At 43.8% G+C, this 22,192-nt stretch overlaps 1 pseudogene; it reads right to left on the bottom strand.

The window, feature by feature from the left end:
- Window positions 1–1,421: 1,421 nt before the first annotated feature.
- Window positions 1,422–2,119, bottom strand: LOC123441265 (annotated as a pseudogene).
- Between the last annotated feature and the right edge of the window lie 20,073 nt (window positions 2,120–22,192).

Raw genomic sequence — 22,192 nt, 5'->3', positions numbered from 1 at the left:
AACATCTTAGATGGGCCTTTCTTTCTACCTGCTGAGAATATATTCAAGACGGGCCTTCCTTGCAACCAGACTCGGAAACCAAATATTTTCTAGGTGGGCGCTTCTCCCATGAGGTTTTGAGATGAAAGCATAAAAAATCCTACTTCATATAGCCTTTGTGTGACAGTATTTTTCGGTCAGTGTGAAAAGTCATGTCCAATAAAGTCAATTGTGTAGCAATGGTGAGATGCTTGTTTGTTATATGGTATCTCTCTAGAGTGGTGAGATGCTTGTTCGTTTTAGGGTATCTCTCCAGAGTGGTGAGTTAACTGTTGGTCAAATTTTCCACATAGAATTCATAATGATGTGATGAAGAATAAATGAAGTTATTGAACAAACTTGTTAATTTTTACCTTAAGAATCTATGCATAGGCTCTCTACCGGTGATAATAAACAAAAATGTGTATTCTTTAACTTTTTATTTGAAAACCAAGGCTCTGTAGTGATTTATTCGGTTGAGAATGTTTTTTTAAACTACCCACAAATCAGCACACAATCTATTGGAGCCATGAATCAGCTAGAATAGAAACTCGTCATGAAAACATTATCTTGTAGTCAGAATCATTTCATATCTTACAAAGCCGAATATTCATCCAAAAAACTATTTTCATGTCTTGGGTAACCAATTTTTTTTGTAGAGCAGTAACATAAAAGTAAAAAATATCTTGTTCTATTCGTCTGCACTGTTGGTTGTTAAGGCAGATGTCACTAATTTAATGCCAAGCAAGCCTTCTCTGTAAAAAGAAGAACACAAAACAATGAGTTATCCGTGGTAAACAGAGAAATGTACAAAGAAAAATAAAGATATACAATAGTATTGATGATATTTCGACCTGTGAAGCTTCGCAGTTGTGTTTGGTTCATTTTGTTTGTTTCTCATGTTGATATTATTGACTTGTTACAAGGGCGGATACATACAAATATGTTCTGATAGAAAATTTGGATACTTTGTTTATGTGATGTCCAATCACAATAGAACACATCAAATCAAAGCTGGGATTGACACCCAAATCAAGTGTACAGAAAACTCTAAGTTGAAATTCTTAATAAAAAATAGACTGTCTAACTTTTTATAGAAGATTAGGGATCCCCCGGTCCATTTATCGAGTGAAAACACAAGTCCTATAGGCATGGAAAGTATGTTCGGATCAACTAATAGTGCAAAAGAAACCTCCAAACAAAAACTACGAAGAAGCAGCACTGCGAAGACTACAATCACGCATGAGGTGTTAAGGTTTTTAAACCGATGCCTCATGAATGAATAAAAAATAGATCCACTATAGTGACCGGGGAAGTAAAATAGTCTAAAAAATATAAAGTCAAAAGATAAAATCTAACAAGTTTTGTCTTTTCTAGAAATGTTAGAAGCTTGCTCGCATAATTCAATAACCTTTAATATAAAAAGCAATTTATAAATTATTCGGTTAGTCGTGCGTTGCACGTGCATGCTAACTAGTCGTGTATAAATAAAAAAATGCATTTAATTTGAATCGGGTTGGCTGATACGCAAGCTTACAGTGGAGCGTCGAGATAAACTTTAGAACAAGAAGAAAACTCAGTGTACCACTTTGAAGCAAGGCAAATTCTGAAAACAGTAAAAAATAGCATGAATCTGAAACCAACGATAAGGGTAAGGCGGATCAATGTACCGGGTAGAATTGCTTTTCTCAGGTCGGGCGGGTCTGTCCCCACGGCTTCAATGTTCAGGGTGGCCGGCGGCGGTGGCGGAGCGGCGGGGAACATGGGCGGCACAGCGGAGAACGTAGTGTTCTTGTTGACGGCGTGGACGCCAAGGCCGCGACCGCTGTTGGTGATGGCGACGAGGGCGGCGACAAGGCCGGCGTTGCCCACCAGGGTGGGGCTCGTTCTGTGCGTAGCTGATCCTAGCATCCTTGAAATTGTCGTGCTTGTCGGGTCCCCTGACCATGGCGCCCATGATCACGTGTGGGTCTTTCCCCTTGGCATCGCGCAACTTATTGCCGCCGGTGCAGGAGTACTTGACGCTGTTGTTGGGCGTGGACGCCCCGCGGTGATGCAGCTGCCTCGGGTACTTTTTGCCATACCCCACCGCGTAGCTCATTTTTCATAGTGTTATCATGAGGGGAGGGGGCGCCTTAAGAGGACACATCAAGCCCTTGGCGCCCCTGTGTCTTCCTGGATCGTTTTCTCCTTCGTTTGAGGTTTCGGTAGCACTCGACGTAGCCCTGTCGGAATAGCACCACTACAGCAGTCACCACGTCGTCGTGTTTTCGGAGAACTCAACTACTACTCCATCCACGCTCGCTGGATCGAGGTGGTGAAAGCGTCATCGAGCCGCACGTGTGCTGAACGCGGAGGTGCCGTCCATTCGACACTTGATCGGGACGTTCGTGATTGGATCGCCAGACGGATCGTGATTGGATCGCCAAGATGTTTGATTACATCAACCGCGTTTCTAAATGCTTCTGCTTAATGATCTACAAGGGTATGTAGATACACTCTCCCTCTCGTAGTTGTTGATCTCCATAGATTGATGTTGGTGAGCGTAGGAAATTTTCTGTTTCCCATGCGACTTTTTCCAACAGATGCCACCATTGGGGCTCCGCTACCTACAACACATACTCGACTGGTAGGCGCAACGCCGCAGATGCCATATAAACGCGTGCCATTGGCCGCCTTCCTCTTATTGAGCTTCTCCGCCTTTGCGCCCTTCACTTCGACACGGCGAGTTTACCGCGTCGCAGAGTTGATTGTCCGAGCGAGGGTGATGCTGGGATCCTACTACACCTCCACCACCACCTCCATCTCTGGCAGGTCCTTGTCCGGTTCCTTGTGTCGGCGACGGAAGCGGGGAAGGAAGTGGTAGAAAAGGGCAGGAATTGCTTGGAGGGCAGTGGGATGGATGAAGATAGTGGGGGATTTTTGTGCAAAAAGAGTGCGGGTACTACAAAAACGCGAGCTCCGACTTCTGTTTGGGTGGGCCTTGGGTGTAAGAGATTGATGTGGCTCGTGTCCGGACTTCCGAAAAGCCATTTATGTTTGTATTTATTTTGCGAGAAAAATGTGGTCCTTGACCACGTGGTAGATTGATACCGACCCGCGTTCCATGGCATTCAATTCAGGGTCAGAACCTTTTGGGGTGCAGGCCTATGTGGACGGTTTGACTGTTGGCATTGGAGATGCCCTTAGAGCATGGTTAATAGTACAGCCAGCTGCTGGCTATATGATGTTGACACATTATCTATACCCAAGCTTATAGCCCACAAGTATAATAGGTAGATGTAAATAAGTGCTAATTTATTGATACAAGGCCCATCATCCTCTCTCACAAAGTGCCTAGGAGCATGTGTTACAGCCGGCTGTTAGTTTGTGGCCCGCTTCTCTTCTCTCTTTTCTTTCTCTCTTCCAACTCATCATAAATATATTATTTTAGGTCTTACAGCCCGCCTACGTCATCCTATTGTACTTGCTCTTAGTCATGTGTCTAGCTGGCCGTTGCCAAAAACAAAATTGCACGAATGTGGATTGATTCCTCTTATCAACTAGGGACTAATGCAAAGGTCAGGTGGATTACATTGATAGATAACCTGTGGCAGAGAGAGGAAAATGGCACAAAAATAATAAAAGGGCACGTGACACTTACCATGGAGTACATGATGAGAAGGCTATTATTCTTGACAAATAAGTCCATGAAGATTGAGCAGGACGGTATCGTCGTTAATTAGCATCTAAAGATTCCCCACATGTGCATATGTAGGTTCTGATGTTTACAACACACCCATTGCATTTTTTTATTTAGAAAAGGAGGTTAAGACCCCCTGCCTCTGCATCAATCGATGCATACAACCATCTTTATTACTTATTCAACAAATGTCTGACAAGAACATACATCAAAACACCTGAAACTCTCTCTCACACCTACAAAACGCGATAATTTGGAGTGCTCTCACTCCCCATATCTAAAGTCGGTGTCGTCGCTGATCCATCCACATAACGTATCGGAACTAACAACCGGTGCAGCTGACCTAAAGCGTACACCACATGCACACGTTTTAGAAGCCGCCATCATCATCGAACCGCTGACCCATCTTCAGGAGAGAGATCCGCATCATCCTTGCCAGTCCGGCCATCCGTCGACGCCTCCACGGCGCCCAACGGCGCCACCTCCCTGCGCTCGTCCATCCAGACGCGAAAACTCTGTAAGACCTATCGTGCGTAGCACCTACCGACCAGGCATGACAAAGCGTAGCACCTGTCGGCCAGGCATGACCTGACATCACCAACGAACTCCGTGCAGGACGAAGACGCTCCACCTCCTGCCTCTGTCTTCCATCGCTGCTCCACAAACAATGCTCCCTAGAGAGGAACGGCACCCCAATGCCGCCATCGTCCGATCTGGAAAACCAGATCCTAGGGTTTCCCCCGGAGCAGCACGAGTGGATCAAGAGTAGTTATAAAACGAAGACTTCATCAAAGTAACGACGCAGAATGCCACCATCGTCCGCCGTCGGCTCGGTTTTCACCGGCAACTATGTCTCCCCACTACCTGGCCCGTCATCCCCGACAGAGGGGACGCCGCCAACACCATGGTCGGATCCGGGTTAGCCGTCACCGCCAAGACCAGATCCGGGCCCCACCTCACCCAAATGCTAGATCCGGCCAGCAAGCACTAGGAGAAGGTTGCAGCCACATGCTGCCCGCACAGCCATGGAGGACGCCCACCAGTACCCCCCGACGACGCGAGGGAATACCAAGATAAACATGGTCTTCAGAATTTTTTTAAATGAGTATCAAGATATTTGTTGGTGAGTAGTTCCACCACACATCAAACTTGATCCTCAATAAATGGGGAAAAACCCCTGAGCATCACCTGTCAATTCTAGAAATTGAACTCGGGTCGTTAGGCTGCACAACCGCATGTCCAACCATTGAGCCAAGGCTCTCTTTGCATTATATCATTGCATGGTTTAAATCATTGTTAATAATAATACAACCAGTTCATGGCTATATAATGTTGTGATATAATGTTGCCTTATTATCTATATTCAAGTTCATAGTCCGTAAATACAATAGTTAGATATATAAAGATGAGCTATTTTACTAAAACATGACGCTCACGTAGTGCGGACCATCATGTGTTGCACCTGGATCTTATTCTGTAGCCGGCTCCTCTTCTTTCGCTTTCATGTCAGCAGGAAAATAATATATTAACTCTTATAGTCTGCCTACATAAGCTTATAGTTTGGGAAATGGATTTCTAATAATCAACATGAACCAAGCGGATTCAGTGCACAAAGATTTACAATCATTTCAACCAAATGTGCTTTTCATATCTCACGCCAACGCTACCAAACTTGTGGCTAACATGATTTTTCTCAGACCTGATATACTTCACCTGAACCGTCCTGTCCCCTCTAATTTTGTTTAAACTAAAGCATCATCCCAGGATTGCACTGCTTCGCTGGTGGATAGCAACGCGCACACAGGGTGGTTTGTCTATGTTCTCGTTCTTTGGTAGAGTTAGACATATTGTGAAGTAGTATCCGCGTACATTAATATAAGAGATTCTTTAAATTTATTTTAAACTGCAAAAACATGTTACATTAACTAGCACATATGCCCGTTGTAAGAGAGATAATTGACGTGTCCATTGACAAAAATCTGACTTAAAACTGAAGTATGAGTTGATTACGAAAAACATCAAGAGATTTCTGCAACAATAAAAATCTGACTTAAAACTGGACTGCAGGTTGATTATCGAAAACATCAATTGGTTTTTTATAAAATAGCATGACGGATCAAAAATACTTATTTACTTAATAGTAGGGATACAAATACATAATATATAGTATTATATACATAGTCCAAACCGGTGGTTGGCTGTTGGCTCTAGTCTGAGGCGGACGGACGCGTAGACAAAATGGTTTCAGTTACTTCAGGCCTGGATATGGAATTATTAGTTCAACAACTGTAGCTCTAGGACAAAAGTCTAAACTGAAGGTTATTTTGTGGAGTATAAATTGAGAAGGACCAAAGACTAGCCTTTTTTCAAGAACCGCCCTTAAGACTTTATTCCTTAGGTAGAGTACCAATCGAAAAAGCAGGGACTACCATAATCTGACACCAAGGGCCAGTTCTTTTAGTGATTTTCCTTTTTGCTTCTAAAATAAGCTGTTCTCTATCCAGATTATTCTAAAAGTCCAATCAAATATATATTTTTAGATAGAAGCCTAGTTGTCAAGTCTTAATTAGTAAGCTTTTAAATAAATAAATTTGATTGGGTTTTTAGAATAAGCTAGTTAGATGATGGGCAGCTTATTTCAGCTTATTCTATAAGTTAGTAAAAGTACGTATCCCAAGTATTGAGATGAAGCTGCGGCTAACATGAAGGGCAGTTGCCCATCGTCTTCGTTATGCATGCATGCTTGCAGGTCTTTGACAACCTCGTCTGACTTGCGGACCACAATGCGACATCGACAAGGCTATATGATCTTTGATGCACGAGTGGCAAAACATGCAACTGGGCACATATGAGTGATATCCTACTTAGTTTTGACATGAGTTTGGTGGCCCCATGACTTGACAAGATTACATAGAGTACGACCAGACCATCAGGAATGAGATGTGGGAATTGAATTCCCGATCCTTCCCAAGCCTAGTGTATATATGCAGGCCCCAGTTGGCAGCCAACTTGGCACAAAGTGTTGTCAATTATGTTGTCTCTGCCTATACTATACCAAAGTGTTCCCATGGTAGCTCCTTTATATACCATCCCGGTGTTGGATGGATGTACTTACAAGGGCCTTCAATATGAAGATGACATTGGTGGGTGCCATAAAACTTAGTGTGGTTTGGTCCTTCTCAACAATTCTTGTGTCTTGATCAGTTGCCCCAAATTCACAACGTTTGGAAATAAAGTGGAAACAATTGTAATCTGTATTGGTTAGGTAAGGTGTGACATATAGGGCAAGTTTGGTAGGTCATCCAACAAGATGAGGGGCGGATCGAAGGTCAGGCAAAGCTCAAAACTTATGAGAACATATGACCCTTTATGAGAACATATGACCCTTTATGAGAACATATGATATTCCGCAATTTACGGTAGAAGAGAATGATATACTCAAGACAGTTTCCTCTGAAGAGTAAGTGAGAGTTGACGTGTTCCAAATGGAATATAACAAAACTCCACGCCATGATGGTTTCCCCGTGGAATTTTATCACAATTGTTGTGATATCATCAAGATTGACCTTTTAAAGTTGTTCACTTGTTTTCGTGCCGGCCATCCTGACCTATCTAGACTTAATTTTAGCAAAGTTGCTTTGTCGCCAAAAAATAAGGATGTTGAGCAGATCCGAGAATATAAACACATATGTCTCCTTAATGTTAGCTTCAAGATTTTCACCAAGTTGCCTACTAATATGCTCAGCACAATTGTTGACAATGTCCTCAGGCCATACCACACGAATTTCATGCAAGTAAGAATCATACTCTATGGAGTTGTAATCCTACACGAGACCATTGACAAGATGCATCGAAAAAACTTGAGCGGAGTAGTTGTCAAGATAGTCTTTACAAATGCCTATAAAAATATCAATTGGCCGTTCCTTCATTAGACGCTAAGAATGAAAGGATTCTTCGATAAATGACGCTAGTGGATCCAAAATTTTGTTGCTAGAAGAAGTGTTGTTGTAAGGCAATGATGACACAGGATGGTACTGACAAAAAAGGAAAGGACTATGTCAGGGTGACTAATGTAAACAATATTGTGACCCTATGTATCCAATACTATTTAACATTGTTGCTGACATGTTAGCTATTATGATTAATCATGGCAAACAAGACATAAAATTGTAGGATTAGTGCAACACTTTGTGGATGGTGATCTCTCTATTCTGCAACATGTTGATGATACGATTTTTTTATAGAAGATGAAGTAGATAAGGCTCAAAACCTGAAACTCCTGCTTTCAATGTTTGAGCAGATGTCCGGCCTTAAAATTAACTTCCATAAAAGAAATTGTTCTGGTTTGGACAACGCAGTGAGGCGGTGGATATAATTACGTTGACCTATTTGGTTGTGCACAAGGTCATTTTCTGATTAAATATTTGGGAATTCGGATTCATTATCGATGTCTCACTAATGCAAAGTGAAAACATGTAGAGAAGTGATTTGAGAAAAGGTTGAGCAGTTGAAAAGGCAAGTTGCTCTCTCGTGAAGGACAGCTGGTCTTGATTATTTTTGTCCTCACAAGTATGTTTCTCTATATGTTTTCTTTTTTACAACTCCCAAAAGGGCCTTGCATGGAAAATACTATTTGTATGTGTATGTGTGTGTGTGTGTGTTCACAACTACTCCATCTGCCATGTCTTATCTTTTGAGCGAGAGGGAGCACATAACAATCAAGTACAATGTATCATATCTATTTCTAAATTTCATCCAGAAAATATTGCTAGAGACCTCCACAGCAGTGTGCCGTTTGAACTATTTGTCACCTTCAACTCGTTTGGACATGGCCACACTATTTTGGCGGTGCAACATATTCTGTTGATGCACCATTGTCTTAATGTGGGAGCGGGCGCATATAAGTGGTACCCTACTCAGTTTCTAATATGAGTTTGGTGGCGCCACAGACAGACAGACTCACAAGATTCCACCAATTACGAGTAGGCTTAGCAGAATGGATGGTGGTAATCAAATTCTCGATGCTTCCCAAGCCTAGTTGCATATATGCATACACCCAATTGGCTGCCAGCTTGGCGCATTGTGTCATGCACGTTATTCTCTCTATCTAAACTACACCGAAGTAGTGTCATGAGAGCTTATTTATACACCATCGTCCCAGCCTAGGATGGACCACATTTACATGTGCGTTAAATATGAAGATGGGCATTTGTGACTGCCATCAAAGTGGTCTAGTCCTTCTCAACTACGTTGCTCCTATGTCTTATTTAAATAGCTCAAATTCATAAAGGTTTGAAATAAATTGGAAGTAATGCATGACCCTGCATTATAGAATGATGTGTCAAAAATATATATGACATTGCGTATAGCCATTGAAACGATTGTGTACACTTTTAGTTACGATATAGACTTTCCTCAGTTATGTTTCTTCTTCTCGAGAATGACACTTTTGCTAATTCTGAGATTTATATCAGACGCCTTATGTTTCTTCACTTCACTATCTACATGCCATTTTTTCAGGTAACGTACTAGTGGCTTGTTTTTTTTAGGTAGGAGTAATATTTCCCTCTTTTTTTGGTAATAACATACTAGTTTTGTTTTTTGAGGGAAAGGTAATAACGTACTAGTGGATTGGTCTTTTATATTATTTTTTGAGGGGAGAACCAAAAAAATTATTCATAAAAAATCACATGGTGTGGGATACATCTTTGGTCATGGGGTTCACCAAACCAGACATGGCGATCCGGGCCTCTAGATAGAGAAAACTTTGCTAAGCTATGTGCTTCATAGTTAACAACACGACTCTCAAAAGAAAAATTACAATGAAAAGTAGATGCTCTAAGATTTATTTCAGTAATAATTGCTCCATATGTTTCCTGTGCACTTCTATTGATATCTGACACCACTTGCTGGCAATCTGACGTCACCACAAATTTCGGATACCCAAATCTTCTGCTAAGCAGAGAGCCTCCCGGCAAGCTACCGCTTCTAGAGTCGGTGGATCAACGATTCTTTCGATCACTAGTGCTGAGCTCCCCATATAATTTCCTCCCTCATCTCTGCACACTGCCACAGCTGAACCTCCTCTCCTTGTTAAAACTCCCGCATCCACATGTATCTTACAAAAACCCACAGGTGGCCTTTTTGGCATTTGCTGTCCGAGGCGTGCCACGGCAACGCTATGAACCCAGCTTCTTCCCTTGTTGCTAATGAGTAACTTGGGGGCTCTGGAAGAAGGCTTGGTTTTTTGGGAGCTCCTATACGGCGCTGCAGGCACCGGTTCGTGCTTCTGACGCCTGCAGCGCCGCCCCTAGGACGGCCCATAAAACTTCTCCTGACGCCCGCTGCAGGTCCTGAAAAAATTTCATTGATTTTTTAAAACGTTAATTACAAAACATGCATTATAATTTTATTAAATTAAAAAACACTGAATTTGCAAAAAAGTTTAATGATTATGCAAAATAGTTCACAGATTTTTAGATTATGTTCATGGATTTTCAAAAAGTTTACAAAATTCGCAAAACAATTGACGAATTTTGTAAAATAATTCATAATTTTCAAAAAATAGTTCAATAATTTTGAAAAAAAATCAGGAATTTTCAAATTTGTTCACCGATTTTCAAAAAAAGTTTACAATTTTTAAAAATAGTTCATTTATTTTGAAAAAAGTTCATGAATTTTAAAATATGTTCACAAATTTTTAAAAGAAGTTCAACAATTTCAGAAAAAAAGTTCATAAATTTTGAAAAATTGTTTATTTATTTTGAAAAAAGTTCACGAATTTTAAAATATGTTCACCGATTTTCAAAAGAAGGTCCCCGATTTCAAAAAAACGTTCATCGGTTTTGAAAAAAAGTACACGAACTTTGAAATATGTCACCGATTTTCAAAAAAAGTTCATCGATTTAGAAGAACGTTCACAAATTTTAATTATACTTACAGATTTTCAGAAAGGTCCACCAATTTCGAAAAAAAGTTTATCAATTTGGAAAAAAGTTCACCAATTAAAAAAAGATTCCATCAAATTTCCTAAAATAAACGATTTGAAAGTAAATTTACATATTTCCAAAAATAAATCAACGAACCAGGATGAAAAGAAAAAAAAAGGAAAACGACTAAGAAAAAAATAAAAAGGGAAAATAACAAATAAAGGAAGTAAAAAAGTTCAGTTCTATCACATACCGTTGGGGTGGCGGAGTGGTTGCAACACTAGAATATCAGTGACAGGTCGCTTGTTCGAATATCGCTAGGACTCTTTATTTTTACGGAAAAACACCTAGATGGGCGGGCCCATCACCGAGCGCTGCAGGCACCGGTTATGAAAAATGCACTTTAACCGGCATCTGCCGCGTCAAATAGGATTTGCCTGGTTTTTATATATACTAGCAAAAGGGCCCATGCGTTGCAACGGAAGAAACAATTATAATCTCCAATGCTGCTGGACATATTATATCTTTAAAATTTTAGCACATTTTTTGAAATGCATGAACATTTTTTGAATTAGCAAACATCCTTTTCAATTTCACTCAAAAAATTATACCTAATTTTTTTCTTCAAAATCATGGAATTTTATTATTTTCACCAACATTGTTCTCAAAATGATGAACATTTTTCTGAATATGCGAATATTTTTACAAAAATCCCGAGCATTTTTTGAATTCACAAACATTTTATGTTTTCTTCAAACTTTTATTTCAAAATTATAAGTTTTATAAATTACATAAATTTTTCAAAGTTCTAAATTATTTAAATTAAAAAATGGAACAGAAAAATGAAAATATAAAACGAGAGTAAAAACAGAGGGACGAACTGTTTTTAAGATTTTTACACGGACTTTTGTTTAAAATCATTGACTTTTTTATTTTATGGACATTTTCTCAATATTTAAACATTTTTTGCATATGCAAACATTTTTCAAAACTCCTGAGTAGTTTTTGAATTCTCAAAACTATTATGTCTCTTTAAATATCTTATTTCGAAATTCTCAATTTCTTAAAATTGAAAAAAGTTATTTGAAGTTTTAAATTATTTAAAGTAGAAAAACGAAATGAAATGGAAAAGAAAAATTTAAAACTAAACTAAGAAAAACAGACGCCCACGCATGGGCCGGCCCAAACAGGTGTGCTGCATTTTTTCCAATGCCGAGAGCATAATATATGAGACGCCTACATGGGCCGGCCCAGTCCGGTGATTTTTCTGTTTTAAACGATTTCTGTTACTTATATGTGGCATTAGTGGGTAATTTTAGCCAAGTGTAGGGGCATTTTGAATGACGTACGGCAGAAGCAATATTTGCTTTATTAGTAGGTAAAGATATGAGCAGTCCGCCGTTCCACAATCGAATCAATTCATGGACTGGCCCAGCAATGAATTCCTATATTGTTCTCATTGCCCATGTCTACATGGGAGCCCTACCCAACTCACGCTTATCCCCAAAGGGGAAAGCCACCTGCAACTGGTCCCTAGCCGGCAGCCGACCGCCGGCGAGTTCTGACTCTGGTGACGCAGTCAAGCTGTACCTTCCTGCCGGAGGCCGTCCTGCTCGCGCAGCTCGCATTCTCCGCCGGGTGGGCGAGCTCCTCGTCTTCCCTGAGTACCTCGCGTCTCCCCGGATGGGCAGAAGCAATCCTTTTAATTTTAGAACAGAAATGCCAGCGTTTCTACTTTCCAGTAGTAGCTGGGGTAGTGGCATGCACTAGTAGGAAAAACCTTATAGGTAGGAGTCTAGTAGTAGCGCTGGAAAACATCACACGCTGATGATACTTAGCAGTAGCGCTGGAAACACTACGCGCTACTGCTAACGTCCGCAGTAGTAGCGCTAGATGCATTAGCAGCGCCACTGCTAAACGGGGCCCAACGAGGTCACCCACAATATCTGTAGTAGCAGCGCTGACACCAGTTGTAGTAGCAGCGCTGGCTGGGGAAAAGCGCTACTGCTAAGTGCAATAGCAGTAGCGCACCTCTCGAACCAGCGCTACTGCTACACGTGGCTGTGGGCAACTTTTTACCCCCACACACACCCCTCGACCCCTTCACCCCCTTTTCCCTCCTATCTCCTTTCCTCCTCCATTGTTACTTCTCCACCATTCTTGCCCTTCTTCTCTCTTCCTTCTACTTATCACCCACACACACACCCTCTCCCCCTCCCTCCCAACTTTGCCCCTCCTTTCTCCTTTCCTCCATCATTGTTGCCCTCATTTCACCCACACCTGAAAAGACCTCGATGACGCCTAGAGGGGGGGGTGAATAGGCTATTTAAAAACTTCTTCGGATTTGTCTTGAACCTAATGCGGAAATAAACTAAGAGGGTACTTGTCAAGCACAAATCCTAAATGCATTAGGCACTGCAACGTGTATCAACAACACGATCGACCAAGATGAACACAATACAGATACTAACAAGCACAAGTAAGTTACACAAACTTACTTGAGCTATATCACTCGACAAGTAGGTGAACAACGCAAGATACTAGATCACACTATATCAACACAAAATATCAAGGGCTGCAAGTATGGACGTGTGGATATAGAGGGTATGCTTGAATGATTAATCTTGTACAAGAAATAGCCAACACAATATAATGAGCACAAATAATATGCAATGTATGTATGCTCAAGTAACACAAGTAAACCACAAGTAAGGAGTTAGGGTTAAGGATAACCAAGGTCACTGAGATGAAGATGTATCCCGATGTTCACTTCCTTGGAGGGAAGCTAGTCACCGTTAGAGAGGTGGATGTTACCACGAAGGCACACCAACGCCACGAAGGCTCACCCTATTCTCCTTTTGAGATAACACCACGAAGGCGTTTCTCAACCACTAGTGGTAAGCCTATGAGGTGGCTTCCAAACCCTCACAAAATTTTCCAGGGGAAATCACACGGATTGATTCCTCTCCGAAGAACTCCTACCGCCTAGGAGTCTCCAACCTCCAAGAGTAACAAGATCACGGGGAATGCTCAAAACTTGCTCAAATCACAAATAGCTTGGGTTGAGAGAAGGAGAGGGAGACGATCTATCTTTTGATTGAAACAACTCTCAAAGGGGCTCACAAATGCTCTTGGGATCTAAGATTTGGAGTGAGCAAATGTGTGTGAGGTGGAAATGTGTTCTTATGAGGATAAGGCTGTGTTAGGCAACCCTCTCACGAAGTGGGAGGGGGGTATTTATAGTGGGGAGAGAAAAAGAGCCGTTGGGGACACTTTAAGTCACACAGGGTCCGGACGTCCGACAGTTGTCGGAAGTCCGGGCGTCCGCGAGGGGTCGGACGTCCGACAGGGGTCGGTCGTCCGAGGCATGTAGATACGAATGAAACTATTTTGAATTAAACAGCGACCGGACGTCCGACAGGGGTCGGTCGTCCGAGGCCTGTAGATACGACTGAATCCTATGTTGAATTTATCAGCCACCGGACGTCCGGAGAGGACCGGAAATCCGAGTTATACAGCTCAACTTCTACTGGTGGTAGGTTCCGGATTTCCGACGGGTGTCGGACGTCCGGCGCTCGGACGTCCGGAGGGAGCCGGATTTCCGAGATATAGAACTCAACTTCTACTAGTGCAGGCTTCCGGATTTCCGGGGCTTGGCCGGACATCCGGGCCTCGGACGTGTGGAGGGAGCCGGAAGTCCGAGTTATATGGCTCTGATTTCTCTGGTATAGGATTCCGGATTTCCGAACTAGTCGGTCGTCCGGTCCTCGGACGTCCGGAGAAAGCCGGATGTCCGAGGCACTGGTTCTGTTTTCAGATAACAACACAACAGTGGAGATGTGGACTGAGCAGAAAGTGATGATGTAATTTGAGCAAGTTCATCGCAAAACCTGTGATCCCCTCTTAATAGTGCGGGATCCCTAAGGACTCAAGAATCATAAAAGAGTACTGATGATCCATACTTGACTGTATACTTTTATTCGCTGATCATCACTCCGCACCACTAACGTCAAAGGAAACTGATACCTTTGAGTTAGCCCTTTCACCTGAGCTTGATTTTGTTGTTCCTTCTTGGCTCAAGTTGAAAGCAAGACATGATGAAGTCTTCAAGTAGCTTTCCCATACACAACGCGGAAAGCCTAGCTTATGTATTTATCTTCATTTGTCCACCATGTGCACATCCACAAGAATCAAGCATGTAGTGCTCAAGAATGCTTATCTTGATCTTGTCCTTGTTAGCACATGAGATTGTCCTTATCAACACATGATCATTGACAATAGTTTGAATGATATATTCGTGCTGATCCACTTGAACTTGCACACAACAATCTTGATGACGATCACCACTTGACGTCATCCTTCATGGGTTGTATGAGATCTTCCTTTTGACGCAAGCCCAATGGAAACACACCTAACCCCCACATAGGAGTCTCACAAAGACCATGGGTTAGTACACAAACACGTAATGGACAATGCTTACCATACCATGGGTTCACTTGATCCCTCTCGGTACATCTTATACGCTTTGTGTGTTGATCATCTTGATTTATTCTTAGTCTGAGATCTTGATCAACCTAGTGTTTCTATGACCATTCTTTGGATAATACCTTGAATAACATCTTGGTCAACATATAAACTCCTTGAACCCAACAGATGGACTTCAAGAAGTGCCTATGGACAAATCCTATAAATATAACTTAAGGCAACCATTAGTCCATAGGAATTGTCATCAATTACCAAAACCACATATGGAGATACATGCTCTAACAACACCCCCCTCTCCCCCTTCCTCCCTCCTTTGCCCTATCCCCTCCTTTCTCCTTTCCTCTCTGTAAGTTACTTCTCCATCATTGTTACTTCTCCAGTATTTAGCCGTGCACAATCCCTCTCGGGGTATATATAGGTGAGTAAAAAGTTGTGCATTTCAATAATGCGAATATGTTTGTTGGTGATACGTCTCCAACGTATCTATAATTTTTGATGGTTTCATGCTATTATCTTGTCAAACGTTGGATGTTTTGTATGCCTTTTATATCTTTTTTGGGGCTAACTTATTAACTCAGTGCCAAGTGCCAGTTCCTATTTTTTCTGTGTTTTTGACCATTTTCAGAGGAGGATTTTAAACGGAGTCCAAACGGAATCAAACTTCCAAAAAGATTTTTTCCGAAACAGAAGACGATCGGGAGACTTGAGAACTAAGACAGAGGGTCACCAAGGACCCCACAAGCCCCGTAGCCGCGGCCAGGGGGCCCGCGCCTCCCAGGCTTGTGGGATCCATGGGCCTCCTCTGTCCTAGGTCTTTTGCCTCTATATTGCCTAAAATCCCAGAAAAAAAATCCTTGTAATTGTGGATTTATGATCAGATTATCTATGAATTGTGGATTTATGATCAGATTATCTATGAATCTTATTTGAGTTTCTTCTGATCTCTTTTATGCATGATTTCATATCCTTGTAATTCTCTTTGAGTTGTGGGTTTTGTTTGGCCAACTTGATCTATGATTCTTGCAATGGGAGAAGTGCTTGGTTTTGGGTTCATACCGTGCGGTGACCTCACCCAGTGACAGAAGGGTTAGCGAGACACGCATCGTGTTGTTGCCATCAAGGGTAAAAAGATGGGGTTTTCATCATTGGTTTGAGTTTATCCCTCTACATCATGTCATCTTGCTTAAGGCGTTACTCTGTTCGTCATGAACTCAATACACTAGATGCATGCTGGATAGCGGTCGATGTGTGGAGTAATAGTAGTAGATGCAGAAAGTATCGGTCACTTGTCTCGGACGTGATGCCTATATGTATGATCATTGCCTAAGATATCGTCATGACTTTGCGCGGTTCTATCAATTGCTTGAGAGTAATTTGTTCACTCACCGTAATATTTGCTATTTTGAGAGAAGCCTCTAGTGAACAATATGGCCCCGGGGTCTACTTCACACCATATTTTCAGCCTTACACTTTTACTTCGTTGCACTTTCTGCCTTCAGTTCTCACTTTGCAATCAATCTTGAAGGGATTGACAACCCCTTTATAGCGTTGGGTGCAAGCTCTTTTGTGTTTGTGCAGGTACACTGGACTTGACGCGATTCTCCTACTGGATTGATACCTTGATTCTCAAACTGAGGGAAATACTTACTGCTGTTGTGCTGCATCGCCCTTTCCTCTTCAAGGAAAAAACCAATGCAAGCTCAAGAGACGACAGAATATTTCTGTCGCCGTAGCAGTTGGCGATATGAAGGAATTTGTGTGAGTGATATGACCCGTGAGTTGCTTATGTTTTGTCGAAATGTTGATTTATTTCTGTTTCGGCAAATTTTGAGCAAACTCGATATGTCCTATTTTTAGGCACGGTCATGCCAAATTTTTATATGCATGCAGTTTTTATAACCCTTTTTCTTGTTATACCTTGCAGTCACGAAGGTGGTTGGTAGGAAGGTGGAGCGATACTTGCAATCCGCGGTGATGGACATGTATGAAAATAAACGGACTGGGATTAGATGTCCGTGTACAAGGTGCAAAGGAGTAATTTTGGACCCTTTTGATCATGGCAGTTTGAAGGCCCACTTGTTGATCAATGGTTTCATGGATGGCTATACTCTTTGGATAAGTGAATATGATGATGATGACGTCCACATGGCAGGGAATAACAACATGGGTCTAGACGAAGAGATGACCGATCAACACGAAGACGATGGTGCCGGACACGACGACTGTGAAGAGTCCGAACACGGCGGCGGGGAAGAGTCCGGACATGGCGTCGGAGCACACGGCGAATAAGCAGAGTTTGTACATTGCGGAGAAGAGTCGATGGACACGCTGCAGACTTCGACGCTACTAAGTTCAGTCGTGTAGGACCTTCATGTTTGAGACCTCCTTCGCAAGAGTACGAATAGAGACACACTTGCTTCTAGAGAGAAGGCTAGGTTGGCGCAACTTGAAGTAGACTCGAATACTCCACTATATGACGGTTGCGATCCCGAGGTTACCTGATTGAGTTTCACGATCGAACTTCTAAAGACGAAGGCCAAAAACAAATGGACAAACAAAAATCTCGATGATCACTTGAAGTATCTACAAAATAAAGTTCTTCCCGCAGGGAACCTGTGTCCTACTAGTGTCGATGAGGCCAAGAAAATCGTTTGCCCTCTGGATCTGCTGCACATTAGGTACCACACATGCACCAACGATTGCATCATTTATCGGGGTGAGCACGCAGAAAAAACCACGTTTCCAGTGTGTAATGCTTCTCGATACAAGAAGGTAGGAAAGAAAGCTCCTCAGAAAGTTGTATGGTAGTTTTCGATCACTCCACGTCTGCAGCGGTATTACGTAGATCCTAAGGAAGCAAAGCTCACACTACTAGAAACTAAAGTTTTCCTTAGGGTGAACAATTTTCCTGTGAGGCCCGAAGCACCTCAGAGTAAAATGTGTTTTTCCTGGCGGGCTTTTCCTGGCTGCGAGGAAAATAGCTCATTTTCCTGTAGGGTAGAATGCAACTCACAGGAAAAAAACATTCTCCTGTGAGCCGGGCCACACAAAAGAGTCAGCCAGCCCGTTCAAAACAAGCCCGTGTTAGCGCCAAAACAATTTCTACGCGCGGAAAAATTGTGGGGCTATTTGGATTGTGACTATCTTTGCCATATCTTACCACATTATTTTTGCCACACTTGCCACACTTGCCTTACTTGAGTTGCTCAAATTGTTAGCCACACATTGGCTTGCCTAAGGAAATCTTGCCACACTTTTTGTGTCTATGACATGTGGGGTTTAGTACTCATTAAAAAATGCTTGCCTTAGGTGTGGCTAGAACCAAACACCCACCTAACTTGGTCAAACTTGCCTAAGGTAAGTTGTGGCAAAGTGTGGCAAGGTGTGGCTAGGAACCAAACAACCGTTGTATCTCTCGCGCGAATAGAGGAGAAGGACAGGAAGCTTCGCGCAGGTTCCATTTTCCTGTCCGTAAAAGCCCACGGGAGATAAAAATAAGGGGACTGTTACGCATCTACCGATGGATTTGTAGAAACCATCCACGACCTTTTTCACCGTCCGATGCATACGCGTGCACCGTTCGATAACCAGCTCGGTCGCATCCGTTCACCACACAAAATCCTGAAACAACGCTCCAGTTACGGAAACAAGCACGTTGTTACGTCGTCCGGCTTGTTACGTCATCCGGTTGATGGGTTAAAAAATGACTGACGAGTCTTTTGCAACATAGATTATGTTGCAATTTTTTTGCAACAAAAAAGCATGTGGCGAAAACGTTCGTATATTTTTTTGCAATAGATTTTGTTAAGAATATTTTCTGCAACAAGGATCGTGTTGCAATATTTTTTGCAACAAAGGTCATGTTGCAAAAAACTTTTGCAACGTAGGTCAGGCTGCACAAATTATTTGCAACAAAAGATTTTGTTCTAATTTTTTGAAACAGAGACGAAGTTGCAGAAACTCGTCATTACGCCCTACTTGCACTATGCGATCGTAGAAATCGACCAGCTGATGAGAAGAGTTTTCCTTATTATATAATATTTTTCACAACAAAAGATCGTGTTGCGGAAACATATGTAGAATTCTTTCTGTACAACAAAAGTCTTGTTGCATAAATATTTTGCAACTAGGTGTTTATTGTAGATTTTTTTTTTGCAACAGTAGATAATATTTTTTTTAACAAAAAGTTACATTGCAGATTTTTTTTTCAGTTTTCCCTTTTTTGCAACACATGTGTTGTTATGGAAATAAGTTCTATAACATATGTAATGTTTTAGGAAAAAAATAACGACGTTGCAATCTAGATTCTCACCCGCACCGTCCGTCATCGACTTCATAGTCGCGGCGCAGCGCATGGGACACGTGTCACGCGCACGAGGAGACGGATGGTAAATGTCCGATTTGGATGATTAGCATCATTTCCCTAAAAATAACGAGAAAGAAAACGAAACATATCGAAAAGTTCCCCATCCATCCCCTCCCAGCTCACATCGAGCCTTCACAGTCCAGCCGCCGCTGCCCCCGATCCCGATCCAGCCACACCTTGCCGCCCCCACCGCCGCCGCCACCGCATCCCACCTCCATTGCCGCCCCTTCTCACCACCACCGCGACTCCATAGTCCTGCCACCGCCGCCCCCGATTCAGTCACACCTCTACGGCCTGTCACCACCGCCGCCGCGCTACCCCGCCTGCAGCGCCCCCCAACCCACGTCCATCCCCAGCTCCCCGCCCTCTCTCACCACCACCGCGACCCTTGCACCACCACCGCTGGTCTCCATCGTGGCCCTCCCGCCACCACCGCCTCTGCTCTATCCCGCCCCACCTCCCATTGTCTCCCACCTAGTCACGGTAACTTTGCTCCTCCCCCCTGCCCTGCTCATTTCCATAATTTCTTCTCTTTGGTCATCCCAGAGTGGGTAGTTGTAGAAATCTTGCTGACCTGCTGCTGCTCTATTCACCTCATTTCGCAGGATCCATTTCATCCGGGAACTGCATCATCTCTCCTTTTGTCCAGAACAACTACTCCACTTGTTGTGGTAAGTCTCCGCCTTGGTAGTCAAAAGCAAAAAATACGTGATATATTGCTTTATTCACTTGCTTATATAATTTATTTACAACCTAGGTCTGACAACAGCAAGGCTAATTCTACGAACACAGCGCTATTATGGCAGACCGTGTTGCGAGGCTTGCTGACGCCTTGCCGTGAGGCTTGCTGGTGCCGCTGCCAATGACCGTCATCTTCATGAGATTGGAGACGACAACGACGTGGTGAGGGGCAAGACACCTCGCAGATGATGGTGGACCATCGAAGACAAGCACCTCGCTAGGGTACTCGTCCTGCGCAGGCACCTCCTCAAGGGTGAGCGTGCTGAAGGTAGCGCAAAGCGCGTCGATGTCGATGCCCTCGCCGAGGTACCGAGGCTCATCGTCGAGGCGCAAGTTGCTAAAGAGGATGCCGAGGTTCGCAACCGCAGCGATGACGACGCTGGGGAGCAACTCGTCGTCAGACTCCTCGTCGGAGTCCATGAGATGGACTGGAATATCAACCAACATCGCAGAAACCTCCTCGAGGGCAGGCTTCATGGGCATGCTGCTCGATCCGGACGCGAGGCATCCGGCGGTGTTGGCGAAGGGCCCCGCCCAGAGCGTAACTCTGGCCGATGCCGCGGACGCCCCACGATGGGCTCCAAATGTCGGTGTTTACTCATGACATAAGCCATGTGTAGGCTAAAGATATGAGGTGGAGACCGAAAGGACACCGACGGGCTCTGGGAGTGGGGTTGGTACAAGCGAGGGACACACGATGTACCCAGGTTCGGGGCTCTCCGTAGAGATAACACCCCTAGTCCTGCCGGAATGTATAATGCACCAGAGTGGTTAAAATGTGCTCCTTGAGCTGTTCGACAGAGGATGAAGAAGGAGTCGTCGGCTCGCTACTACCTCTCCTGTATGGGTCTGTGTGTGCGCGGTTGGCCGACCCTGTGCATGGAGGGGGTCGGGGGGTTTTATAGACGAACTCACCGACCTACAATAAGGATAAAAGTACAAAGGTGGGACCCGGATGGCAGCCCCGCCGGCTGGCCAGGGGGTCCACAGTGGTCTTCTCTTGTCGCTGGAGGGGCCCGCCAGCTGCGAGGTCCCATCTGGCTATGGGACCCGCCGGCCAGCCAATGAAGCTCTCCCGTAAGGCCGACGCAGGACACGTGTAGTACGTCCAGCGTCGTCTTGCGAGATTCGTCATGGGTTTCTAGTACGGCCGTCTCCACTGTTCCCACGCCGAGTGTGGTAATGGAGTGGGTGTTTGACGGGCTGACACTGTGCGGGGATGATGGATCGGAGCAGGAGTAGGTCAGCGGCATGGCCGCTGACACTGTACCTGCCGCGCGCTCCAATCTTGTACCCGCGCTGACGCGTATTCAGCTTTAATCGTAGGGTCTCGTCATGACCTACGATCTGATGTGACTTGAGCTCCTCGGCCGGCTAGCGGCCTCGCCAGCCGGCCTAGGAACGCCCATCTCGCCTCTAGCCAGTAGATGCCTCCCAGACGGCCAGAAGGAGGTAGCCGTCTCGCCCCTAGCCGGCAGGTGATTCCTAGCCGACCACGAGAAGTTGACCATCTCGCCCCTAGCCGACAGGAGCTTCCTAGCCGGCCAGGGGGATTCGACTGCATGGAAAGAGTTGTGATTTTCCTTCAATACAAAAGGTAAAGGAGTAGGCTCGATGAGCCTATCCCGGGGTTATCCCCCGTCAAAAGTTGTTCGTAAAGATTGGCCCATTATCATCTGAGGTAGTACACGGCCTGCAGGAACGCTACAACACTCGGGCGGTCCAGTCCGCTACATGACCGAGGCTGATTCAAAGATAAAGATGACCTCATGGAGTATTCGAGATGGCTTTATTTGGGAAAGTGATCAACATATGGATTGTTGGCCTCATTGAGGTGCACAAAATTGGTGTTTAGACCGTCTCCATCAGAGGTCATATGCAGATCCCGCGGCCCACGCAAGGAGCGGGACAGAAGATTGGGCCAGATTTGGGCTGAATCCGAATTAGACTAGAGTTAGGACTCTAGGACAT

This window comes from Hordeum vulgare, chromosome 3H, assembly GCF_904849725.1.
Source record: "Hordeum vulgare subsp. vulgare chromosome 3H, MorexV3_pseudomolecules_assembly, whole genome shotgun sequence".
NCBI lineage: Eukaryota > Viridiplantae > Streptophyta > Magnoliopsida > Poales > Poaceae > Hordeum > Hordeum vulgare.
This window is presented reverse-complemented; position numbering and strand designations above follow the sequence as displayed.